We start from the raw sequence: 12,280 nt of genomic DNA on the forward strand, positions 1-12,280 counted from the left end.
CTCTTTGTGGGACTTCAGCAGCCCCAGCTTCACAGGCCAAGGAGAGTGCAGCCGGCCCACAGCAGGACACCCAAAGCCGGATGTGGCTCTCCCGGTCTCGGTCCTCCAGAGGACACCCACCAAGGTCATCACAGACAGGGCGTAACTGGCTGCCTCCACCTCTACTGTGGATGTCAGGGGAGTACCAAGACTTTGCGGCAGGGATAGGATGTTGAAAAGATGTAACTCTTTTGAGTCAAAACAATTAAACTAAATTAACAAAAATCAGAGACAAAGTAAAAGCAGCCCCCTAAAGGGAAACTGCAAAAACAAAAGACAAAATGCAAAGGAAACTTACCAACATCAAATCAAAATGTGATTAAAAGGGTCTATAAAGCACCACAGTCCCCGTGGTGCTCAGTGAGCATGGAAGGCCTCGATGGTGCCAGCAGACACCGTGTGCTCCCTCTCCAGGGACAGCCGGCCGTGAACATAACTGCGGAAGAGGGACAGACAATCGGTTCAGACGACCCCCTCCATCACCCGTTGCCTGGACCTGTTAATGGCCAAGTTGGCCAGGCCCAGGAGCAGGTTCACGAGGAGGTCCTCCTCCCTCCCGGCCCCCCTCCGCACCCGGGATCAGGAGTGTGGGACTGAATTTCAAACGAAACAGCAGTAAAATGTTTTTCAAGAAACTAAAAAGGGGGTGCAGCCTATAACAATTAGCATATACATGGTCAACGGACTCCACAAGGCCGCAAAAGGCGCAGGTATCTTGGGAGTCGGTGAACCGACACAAACTACAGTTGTATGAGACTGCTGCGTGCAACACCCTCCACCCCATGTCCTCGATGGAAAGTGGGAGGTCACCTCCATTGAGGGACCCCCACTGGGGAGGTCCCAGAACACCATGAAGAACTCCACGGTCAGCCTGTCCAGCCCCAGGGACTTGCCCCTAGAGAGACTGTCGAGGGCGCCGGTCAGATCCCCCAGACTTATAGGGGAGTCAAGCATTCCGGCGCACTCCGGCCGACCTGTGGCAGGTCTTCCCACAAAACTCTGCGAGGTTCCTCACTGGAAGGGCCTGGAGAGAACAGGGCAGGGTAGTAGGATCTGGCAATAACCCTGATGCACACCAGATCTGAGACAAGGGATCCATCATCGGCCAGCCGTGTAAGGAGCTGCTGATGGACCCTGTGCCTTTTTTCCAGCGAGTAGAAGAAGGGGGAGCCACGGTCTGGATCCTGGAGGAACTGGATCCGCGACCTTACGTGTGTGCCGCAAGACCTGACGAGTTGCAGGTCCCACAGCGCGCCCTTCTTATCATCGTACGCCTGCCGCAGGGCCGGGTCCACATGGGGCTGATGGAGATGTGGCTCCAGGTTGAGCACCTCCTTCTCCAAATCCTCAGCCCTGGCTATCCTCCTCTTTGTCAACTCCCTCACGTACTCCTGACAGAAGACGCGAAAGTGAGTCTTGCCCACGTCCCACCATAGCCTCAAGGAGGGGAAGCCTCCCCGCTTCCTTCTCCAGCCGGCCCAGAAACTACGGAACGAGTCCAGGAACCGCTTGTCCTCCAGCAGCAGGTTGTTAAAGTGCCAGTACGCGGACCCCGTCCGAGACCAGAACAGAGTGAGCTCCGCCCACACCAGATGGTGGTCTGTGCACAGCACCTGCCGCACAGAAGCCGACAGAACGCAGGACACGTACACCTTGGAAACGTAAAGGCAGTCGCGTCTGGACACTCCAACTCCAGGTAACACAAAGGTGAAAACGCTGTGGTCGGGATGGAGATGTCGCCAGACGTCCACAATGTCGAAGGACCCGACCAGGTCTCTGAGCTTACTTACACCTAGCGAGCGGTGCTGGGTACCATGACAGTCCCGGGCTCCGAGGGTACAGTTGAAATCCCCCCTGAGGATGATACACTCGCCCCCGTTGATGGAGCCAAGATGAGAGGACACTTCCTCAAAGAAGCTCGCTTGCTGCTGCGCGCCCAAGGGACCGTACACATTCACAAAGTGAAGCACCGCGCCCCCCCAGGCACACAGTGAGGTGCAGCAACCGGCCTGGCACCGGCTCCTTGACCCCCAAGATCTCCGGCTGAAAATATGGGGTCTTCAAGATAGCCACCCCACCAGGATTGGAGGCTAGGTGACTCATGTAGACCCCACCTCGCCACTCCAGGTAGCTTTGTCTCCCGGAACGGTCTGGGTTTCCTGCAGGAAGCACATCGCATACTTCCCGTCACTGAGGACTGGGAAGTTCTGGAACCTGCGCTGTGCGATCCTGCTGCCGTGGATGTTGAGGCTGGCTATGGTAGTCTTCATTGTCAGAAGTATGTGCGACCATCACCATATCTAGTGTAAGAAGGAGAGGACTGTTTTAATCCTTCCTCTCCTTCAGGAGCCCAGTGAGAAATGTGTAGACAAAAACAGAATTACCTGGAAAAACTCAGCCATTTTAACACTCCACCCTGCTCTCTTGCCCACATATCTGTCCTTGGCTTGCTGCATTATTCCAGTGAAGCCCAATGGAAACTGGAGGAACAGCACCTCGTCTTCCGACTAGGCACTTTACAGCCTTCCGGACTGAATATTGAATTCAACAACTTTGGATCTTGAACTCCCTCCTCCATCCCCACCCCCTTTCCGTTTCTTCCCCCTCCCTTTTGTTTTTTCCAATAATTTATATAGATTTTTCTTTTCCCACCTATTTCCATTATTTTTAAATCTGTAATACCCTGTCAGTCTTTCCACCCCACCCCCACTAGAGCTGTACCTTGAGTGTCCTGCCATCCATTCTTAATTAGCAAATTTTCTTAGATAATATCACCACCTTCAACACCTCTTTGTTCCTTTTCTCTGTGACAGCTTTTGATTATCTGCTCCTATCACTGTTTGCTTGTCCCTACAACCACCCCCCCCTCAACTTCTCTTCCCCCCACCCCCCAACTTCTCTCCCCCCCCCCCCACCCACCTTAAACCAGCTTATATTTCACCCCTCTCCTAACTTCACTCAGTTCTGTTGAAGGGTCATGAGGACTAGAAACGTCAACTCTTTTCTTCTCCACCGATGCTGCCAGACCTGCTGAGTTTTTCCAGGTAATTCTGTTTTTGTTTTGGATTTCCAGCATCCGCAGTAGTTTTTTGTTTTTATATAGAAATGTGTAGACCCTCGTCTTAGCCTTCCAGTCCAGCCCAGGGGACTTGAGGGTCTCGCGGGCGCACAAGAGGAAAATAATGCTACCAGTCCAGGGCCGACTCACCACCGAAACTCCGTCCTCCCCAAGGTTGTCGCCTCCAACTTCCAACCCCTCCCACCGTATTGAGTGCGGAGGATGGTTTGGAGCTGCCAGTCGGCTCCACCCCCACCTTGATCCGTCTGGGTGGTGCTGGCAGCCTTGGAGGTGGGGGCAGTCCTTCCTCACATGCCCCACCCCCTTGCAGACATGGCACCACACGCCATCCGCCGACCAAAAAATATGGTAGGCGGCCCCCTCAAAGACGACATCAAAGCCCCCCAATCGGTGCACTGTTCCCGGGCCGGGTGTACAAAAACCTGGCACTGGAAGGAGTACACATGATGGAGGCTGGACTCCTTCAGGGTGAGCTGGATCGGTGTCACCCCCGACCTCACCTCCCCCCAAAGGTGGGGAGGAGGAGCCCATCGGGGATGATAATATTAGCCTTCGGGCGGTGGCCTCCAGAGGGTCCATAGCCAGGAACAATCCGCCCACCGTGAGCCTCTATTCGAGGGCGAGGCGCAGCGCCCGCTCGGCCTTTAGAAAGAATACCGGCTTCCTGTACATTTTTGAGGCTGCGACTATGGCTGACCGGTCGACAACCCCGGCCAGAGCCTTTACGCAGGCCTCGATGGTTATTGTGGAATGGGTGTGGCACTGCACCCTAAGCTGACGTGTCAGCAATTTAAATGGTGACGGGGCCACAGGAGATGCAGGGGCCGAAGAGGCCACCGCCCCTGCATAGGTGGCCCGAGTGGGCCCCACCACCGGCGAAGAGGTCATCGCCGCCATCGGGGAGTGCTGCACCCACCCCGATACAAGTAAAATATTCTCAACAAACAGAGCAAAGGGGAGTGGGAGTAGGGGAGAGGGAAGGGGGGTCAGGGGGAGACAGAGAGGACTAAAGTGGGCCGGGGGGCGGTGGTGGTTTCTTGAGGTGTGGGTTGGGTTCCAATGTTCCGCTGCAGGAGGAGGAGGAGTCTTCACCTGGGCAGCTAGCACAGCCCAGGCACAGTTCAGGAATGATAGTAAATGTCTGTAGATGCAGCTGGCTCTGGGCAGTGCTAGCTGGCCCAGGCGAGGCAAGGGAGGGCAGAATAGGTTACAGGTCTTCTTCCCCTCAAAGTTCAGTCTCTCACAGCCCTCCCTGCTTGGAAATTTTATTCCCCCCCCTGCAGACAACCAGGCATTCAAAAGGCAGTTCTTTTCTCCCCCAGGCATCCACCTCTTTCAGCAAGTGTCCTCCCAATCTGGTTGAAATCGGGTCCTCTCCCCTCTGGCTTTCTCCAAACTCCCACTCCCAGGCTCTTCGGGCCATGCTAGGCCTTACAAAGCCCCGTCCTGCAGGAGCAGGTTGTGGAAGCAGTAGCAGCCTTATTAGCAGCAGTCTTCTTGCTCCAGTTGAGGACTAGAAGAAAACCCCACAGCAACAGGAACAGCCACAGGAAATCCCACAGTAGCAGGAACAGCCACAGGAAATCCCACAGCAACAGGAACAGCCACAGGAAATCCCACAGCAACAGGAACAGCCACAGGAAATCCCACAGCAACAGGAACAGCCACAGGAAACCCCACAGCAGCAGGAACAGCCACAGGAAACCCCACAGCAACAGGAACAGCCACAGGAAATCCCACAGCAACAGGAACAGCCACAGGAATTCAGCAGCAGCAGGAACAGCCACAGGAATTCAGCAGCAGCAGGAACAGCCACAGGAATTCAGCAGCAGGAACAGCCACAGGAAATCCCACAGCAGCAGGAACAGCCACAGGAATTCAGCAGCAGGAACAGCCACAGGAAAATGTAGCAGGAACAGCCACAGGAAATCCTAAAGTAGCAGAAACAGCTACAGGAAAACAGGAGCAGCAGGAACAGCCATTGGAAATCCCTCAGGAGCAGCAACAGCCACAGGCAGCACCAAGCTCAGCCACAGCAACAGGCACAGCTCAGCAGTAACAAGCTGCAGCTGAGACCAGTCAGGAAGCACAGCCTGGACACGGGTGTTAATCACTTGCACACAATGTTCACTATGTAAATAAACTCCCAAGAATGTCTTCTTGTCTATGGCTCCTTGTTATACTGATCAGTGTTCATGTCACTCAGATGTGAAACCTTGGTCCTGCACAAGATAAAGGAAGGTGTCCCAGTCCAGGGCCTCTTCCTTGTGCAGTGTGTAACCTTTGGATCAAAGTGGTGGTCCAGCTTCACATTTACTAGACACATTAGTGACGGCTGCACCTTGATGGTGCTGGTCATTGCTGCCAGAATGTCGTGGGCAGGCATTACAGAGTTCCATCATCCTCTCTGTGTGCTCTCAACACCTGTAAGGTGGGGCTGGACCCCATATCTTCAGCATCTGTGACCAGTGACGCTGTGCTCCTGAAGGGTTCAGGTGCTGAAGGCTGACAAAAAATCAGGTGCATTTAAAGTTTCACGGCTGCATCTCCACGATATGATCCTGATCACAGAGCGCAAGCGAGCTGCCCTCAGTCAGACAGGAGTCAGACATTCACAGAGGCAATGTGAAAATCTATGGAGTGTCCTCACTGCATGTTGTCATCACCCCCCTGGAATATAGTGACTATTAGGGCCCCTGCCGCATCTCCATGACATGAGCCGGAGCACAGAGGGTATGCGCGCTGCCATCAGCCACACAGGAGTCAAACATTCACAGATGCAAGGTGAGAATGTCAGGACTGTTCTCATTACATTTCATCATCATCTTCCATGAACCTTGCAGCTATGAGGGCTTCCCGAGCGTGCCTGCTTAGTCCGGCCGGGCGATTGCCTCATCACCAGCATCCTCGCCTTTGAAGACTTCATTGTTGTCATCCCCTTTGATGTCCTCCTCATCGGAGAATACGAGCAGCTCCTCAATCTCTTTCTCAGCCAGGTCCTCCCCCTATTGCAGTTCCAGGTTGTTTCGCACGCAGCAAGTGACAATGATGCGCGACACCCTCTGCGGACTGTATTGCAGTGTTCCACTTGACCTATCAACGCATTGGAACCTCATTTTCAAAATACCTATCGCCTGCTCCACTAAAGCCCCGGTCACGGCACGAGCCTCATTATACCATTGCTCTGCCGCAGTCTGAGACCATGCACATGTGTCATCAGCCACATCCTCTGTGGGTAGCCCTTGTCCCTGAGGATTAACCCTGCCACCTCTGTGTACCTTGGAAGATGCCAGGGATCTGAGACCTGCTAAGGATGTAGCAGTTGTGGACACTCTCTTGAAAATGTGCACAGACCTGCAGGATGCATTTGTGGTTGTCGCACACCAGCTGAACATTCAACGAATGGAAGCCCTTGCGGTTGACATAGTTGACTGCTTATTGCCACGGAGATCTAAGCGCCACATGAGTGCAGTTGATGGCACCCAGCACCTGTGGAAAACCAGAGATTGCAGCAAATCCCAGCACTCTTCCTTCCTGGCATTCCTGATCCCAGGCGAAATGCACAAAGCTCCGTGCGTTCGCGAAGGTGGCGTCCATGACCTCCAGGATACACCTGTGTGTGAAGGCTTGCGAGATCATGCACAGGACACCTGACGAACCCTGGAAGGAGCCACTGATGAAAAACTTGAGCCCTGCGGTCACTTTCATGGCCACTGGCAGTGGATGCCCTCCATATCTCTGAAACGCCAAATCCTGCAGAGGTGACTGACCAGTTCCCTGGACACGCGCAGTCTTCGTCAACACTGGTTCTCATTCATCAGGAATAACAAGTGCCATCTATAGACTCTGGGTCTAGCGAGGCACCTATGAGTTGGCTCACTGTGGATCTTCAGCAGCATTTGCAGCAGGCTCTGCCACCCCTTCAGCTTGAGGGAGGTGCTCCTCCCTTTGCCGAGACAGACACCTCTGTCGCTCTCTTCTTATTCTTCTCTGCTCCCTGTAAGCCATGAGACATACCACTAAATTACCAGGCTCCACGATCCTGATGTTCTCCTCCTGCAGGATGAAAGAGAGAGATCCGTGGTTTAGCGTAGGTGTACTAAGAACCTCCTTTGGTTAAGTCTGGAGGCACCTTCATGCATTCAGGAGAGTGTTGGCCACCACATGGATGGCCAGTGTGCAGTGCACTCATTGGCTGTCCGAAACCCCACCCACCTCTGCCCGACTCCACTTGACCAATTGGCAGCAGCTTCAGCCACTGGACTACATGTTGTGCTCTCAGCACAACATTCTCCTGACCTGCACTGCCAGACTGCGCTGTTAGCTTGAACCATGAGGGATACTGGCCCAAACCTTAATAAAGACATTGCAAGGGGCTTTGAGCACCTCCACCAGTGACTGTACCATGGCCACCTTTCGCAAGGGGATTCTACAACTTGCTCAGTGGCCAATTGCTCCTTGGCCCCCTAAAACGCCTATTAATTTGCAGTCTGCCCCTGAAGGGTGAAAAGTTCTGGAGCATTTGGTGGCACTTTCATGCTTTTGAGTTGCTTGAGTGTGCAGAAAGGTATCAGAGGCCCGACTCCAAGGATGTCAATGGAGCTGCTGCTGAATGGTCTCAGCTGCGGAAGAATGCTGACTTTTGATAAGCTTCCCTCATCCCCTCCCCCCACACTCCCGGCATGTGCTTGAGTATTTCCTTCAGCTTGCCCGTGTTGCCTTTCCTCCGCACCCCGCCACCTCCCTGTCTGACCCACACTGGAGCCCTTGCTCCCACCACCCCACAAAGGGGGCATTGAAAGCCAGCCAGGGAACAAACGGCTTGCCTGTGCCCCCTGCAAATGTGCGGCACCTCTCCCTTGATGTCCTACGGGCGATGTTCACGAATGCTGTGCAGCGTTACTCTACGCTCACCTCCGAGCTCCCCTCGAAGTTCAGATCACCAGGTGCACACCTTTTAAAGTCAGTCGTGAAGCACGATGTTCTGAAACCACGCCGACGTGGGCGATAAATTTAACATGGGGGGGGATGATTCTTGTGAGCAGTGCTTATAATTAGATGCAGATGTATTAATTTGATGTTCCTGATGTGCGGCAGTGGGAAACGCGGCCCGCCATTGACGGGTGGAGCGGACAATCGCAAACTGGCTTCATAATCGTCCGTCCACGTCGGTGTGATTGCTGTTTCACAACAGCGTATACAAGGTGTGCACCTGGTGGGCTGCACTTTGAGGGGAACTCGGAGGTGAGTGCACAGTAACGCTGCACAGCACTCGCGAGGGTCACCTGTTGGACTTCAAGGTTGAGGCGACTTGGGGGTGGGGGCAAGAGTTACCCTGTGGTTGAGGTAACTTGGGGGGGTGGCGGGGAAAAGGGCAAACACGCGCGGGGTTGTAGGGGAGGAAAGTGGTCACGCATTAGGGACACCTTGTATAAAGTGACCATTTCTCTGCAGCTGAGACAGTTCAGATGCAGCTACATTGACATGCTTAGAGTCAGGCCCCTGAAGCTTTACTGTCCACTCAAGCAATGCAGGGGCATGAAAGTGCCACCAAGTGCTCCAGACTGGGCACAGACTGCAAACTAATGAGCATTTTAGTGGACTACAGAATAGTTGGAGGACTGGGCATGTTGTACAATCTCCTCGCTAAAGCAGGCCATGGAGCAGTCACTGCTGGAAGTGCTCACAGCTCCTTGCAATGTCAGCATCTTGGTTTGGACCAGTCTCCCTCATGGTTCAAGCTAACAGGACAGCCTTGCAGTGCAGGTTAGGAGAATGCCTGAGCCTGAGCTGAGAGCACAGCATGCAACCCAATGGGCAAAGCTGCCACCAATCGGTCAGGTGGATTGGGGTGGAGGAGGGTTGGGTTCCAGGCAGCCATGCTGTGCACTAAACTCTGGCCATCCAAGTGGTGGTAGCACTCTCTGGGATGTGTTAAGGGGCTGACAGTATTAACCAAGAGAGGTTCTTAGAACACCCAAACTAACCCAGGCCTCTCTCTCTTTCATCTTGCTGGAGGAATACAACAGAAGCATAGAGTCTGGTGAACTAGTTGTAAGCCTTCTGGCATAAAGAGAGCAGAGACAACAGAGAAGCGAGTGACAGAAGTGCTTGGCTGCGCAGAGGGAGGAGCAGGACCCTCAGGAAGAAAAGGCAGCTGGGGCTCCAGTACCCGCTGCCGAAGAGTCACAGTGAGATGTTGCTGTTTGGCACCTAGCCAGACCCAGGATTTATAGACGCTGCCTTTCATTCCTGCAGATGACCGAGAACCAGTTTTGCCGAAGACTGTGGCTGTCTAGGGAACTGATCGATCATACCTACCACCTGCAGAATTTGGTGCCATGGGGGCATGGAGGGCATCCACTGCCAACCGCTGTGAAAGATACCGCAGCGCTCAATTTTTACACCAGTGGCTCCTTTCAGGGCTCCACAGAGATATCATAAACCACGGCCCACAAATGCATCCATGAGATCACTGAAGCGAGGGCACACAGCTTTGTGCATTTCATTCGGGACCAGGAAAGCCAGGATGCAAGAATGATTGGATTTGCCCAGATCTCTGGTTTCCCAGATGTTCAGGTTTCCCCCAACTGCACTCCCGTCATGCTCAGATCTCCATCTGCATAGTTGACCACAAAAAGCGGTCCACTATATCAACCGTAAGGGCTTCCATTTGCTGAAGGTGCAACTGGTGTGTGATCACCACAAAGGCATCCTGCAGGTCTGTGCACGGTTTCCAGGGAGTGTCCATAACTCCTATATTCTCAGTCGGTCACTGGATCCTTGACGTATTCCAGGATCCACAGAGGCTGCAGGGTTGGCTCCTCGGTGGCAGGGGCTACCCACAAGGGACGTGGCTGATGACACCCTTGCGGCGGCTTCAGACTGCAGCAGAGCGAAGGTTTAATGAGGCTCATGCTACAACTCGCAACTTGATGGAGCAGATCATCAGGATGCTGAAAATGAGGTCCCTGGGCTGGTATGGCAGAGCCCTGAAATATAGTCCACAGAGGATGTCACACAGTGTCGTTGCCTGCTGCACCCTTCACAACCTAGCACTGCAATGGCTAAGGAGGAGATGGAGGAGCTAGAGGTCTCCTCTGATGAGGAGGACGTCGATGATGATGAGGGTGAGGAGGTCCTCAAAGGCGACAATGATAGTGATGAAGCCCTCGCACTAGCCAGATGAGGCAGGCACGCTCAGGAAGCCCTAATAGCTGCTAGATTTGTGGGGAGGATGATGATGACATGCAGTAAGGACATCCCATAGATCCTCACATTTCACCTGTGAACGTTTGACTCCAGTCTGGCTTGTGGCAGTGTGCCTCTGTGATAATGCCCCTGTCATGAGGACACAGTGGGGGCCCTATTAGTCACTCAGTTGCAGGAGGATGATGACAACACGCAATGAGGAAACTTCACAGATCTTCACATAGCCTTTGAGAATGTTCGGCTCCTGCCTGGCCAAGGGCAACTCGTGTGCGCTCTGTGATCAGGGTCAGCCATGAAACTTTAAAAGCATCTGATTCTTTGTCCGCATTTAACACCCGAACACTTCAGGAGCTGGTACACAGCGTCACTGGTCACAGATGCTGATGAGATGGGGCCAGCCCCACCTACAGGTGCTGAGAGCACACAGAGGGAATGACGGAACTTGACGATACCTGCCCACGACATTCTGGCGGCAGTGACAAGCACCATCGAGGTGGAGACATCCCTAATGTGCCAGCGAGTGTGAGGCCGGGCCATCACTTTAGTCAGAAGGCTAAGCAAAGCACAGGGAAGAGGCCCTAGACTGAGACACCTGCCCTTATCTTGTGCAGAAAGGTTTCCACATCTGATTGACACAAACACTGTTCAAAAGAACAAGGAGCCACAGGCAGGGAGATATCCTAGGGAGTTTATTGACAATAGTGAACATTAAGAACAATTGATTAACACCCATGCCCAGGCTCTGAAACTGCCTCTTCCTAATTGGATACAGTTGCACCTTGTTGCTGCTGCAGCAGTTGGGAGTGTGTTGCTGCTGCAGCAGTTGGGAGTGTGTTGCTGCTGTTGGGAGTGTGTTTTGTTGCTGCTGGTGCTTCTGCAGTTGGGAGTGTGTGTTGCTGCTGTTGCTGCAGTTGGGAGTGTGTGTTGCTGCTGTTGCTGCTGTTGGGAGTGTGTTTTGTTGCTGCTGCTGCTGCAGTCGGGAGTGTGCATTGCTGCTGTTGCTGCAGTCGGGAGTGTGCCTTGCTGCTGTTGCTGCAGTCGGGAGTGTGCGTTGCTGCTGTTGCTGCAGTTGGGAGTGTGTGTTGCTGCTGTTGCTGCAGTTGGGAGTGTGCGTTGCTGCTGCTGTAACTGCAGTTGGGAGTGTGCGTTGCTGCTGCTGTTGCTGCAGTTGGGAGTGTGCGTTGCTGCTGCTGTTGCTGCAGTTGGGAGTGTGTGTTGCTGCTGTTGCTGCAGTTGGGAGTGTGTGTTGCTGCTGCTGTTGCTGCAGTTGGGAGTGTGCGTTGCTGCTGCTGTTGCTGCAGTTGGGAGTGTGTGTTGCTGCTGTTGTTGCTGCAGTTGGGAGTGTGTGTTGCTGTTGTTGCTGCAGTTGGGAGTGTGCGTTGTTGCTGCTGTTGCTGCAGTTGGGAGTGTGTGTTGCTGCTGCTGTTGCTGCAGTTGGGAGTGTGCGTTGCTGCTGCTGTTGCTGCAGTTGGAAGTGTGCGTTGCTGCTGCTGTTGCTGCAGTTGGGAGTGTGTGTTGCTGCTGTTGCTGCGGTTGGGAGTGTGTGTTGCTGCTGCTGTTGCTGCAGTTGGAAGTGTGCGTTGCTGCTGCTGTTGCTGCAGTTGGGAGTGTGTGTTGCTGCTGTTGCTGCAGTTGGGAGTGTGTGTTGCTGCTGCTGTTGCTGCAGTTGGGAGTGTGCGTTGCTGCTGCTGTTGCTGCAGTTGGGAGTGTGTGTTGCTGCTGTTGTTGCTGCAGTTGGGAGTGTGTGTTGCTGTTGTTGCTGCAGTTGGGAGTGTGCGTTGTTGCTGCTGTTGCTGCAGTTGGGAGTGTGCGTTGCTGCTGCTGTTGCTGCAGTTGGAAGTGTGCGTTGCTGCTGCTGTTGCTGCAGTTGGGAGTGTGTGTTGCTGCTGTTGCTGCAGTTGGGAGTGTGTGTTGCTGCTGCTGTTGCTGCAGTTGGGAGTGTGCGTTGCT

This window comes from Cetorhinus maximus, chromosome 7, assembly GCF_964194155.1.
Source record: "Cetorhinus maximus chromosome 7, sCetMax3.hap1.1, whole genome shotgun sequence".
NCBI lineage: Eukaryota > Metazoa > Chordata > Chondrichthyes > Lamniformes > Cetorhinidae > Cetorhinus > Cetorhinus maximus.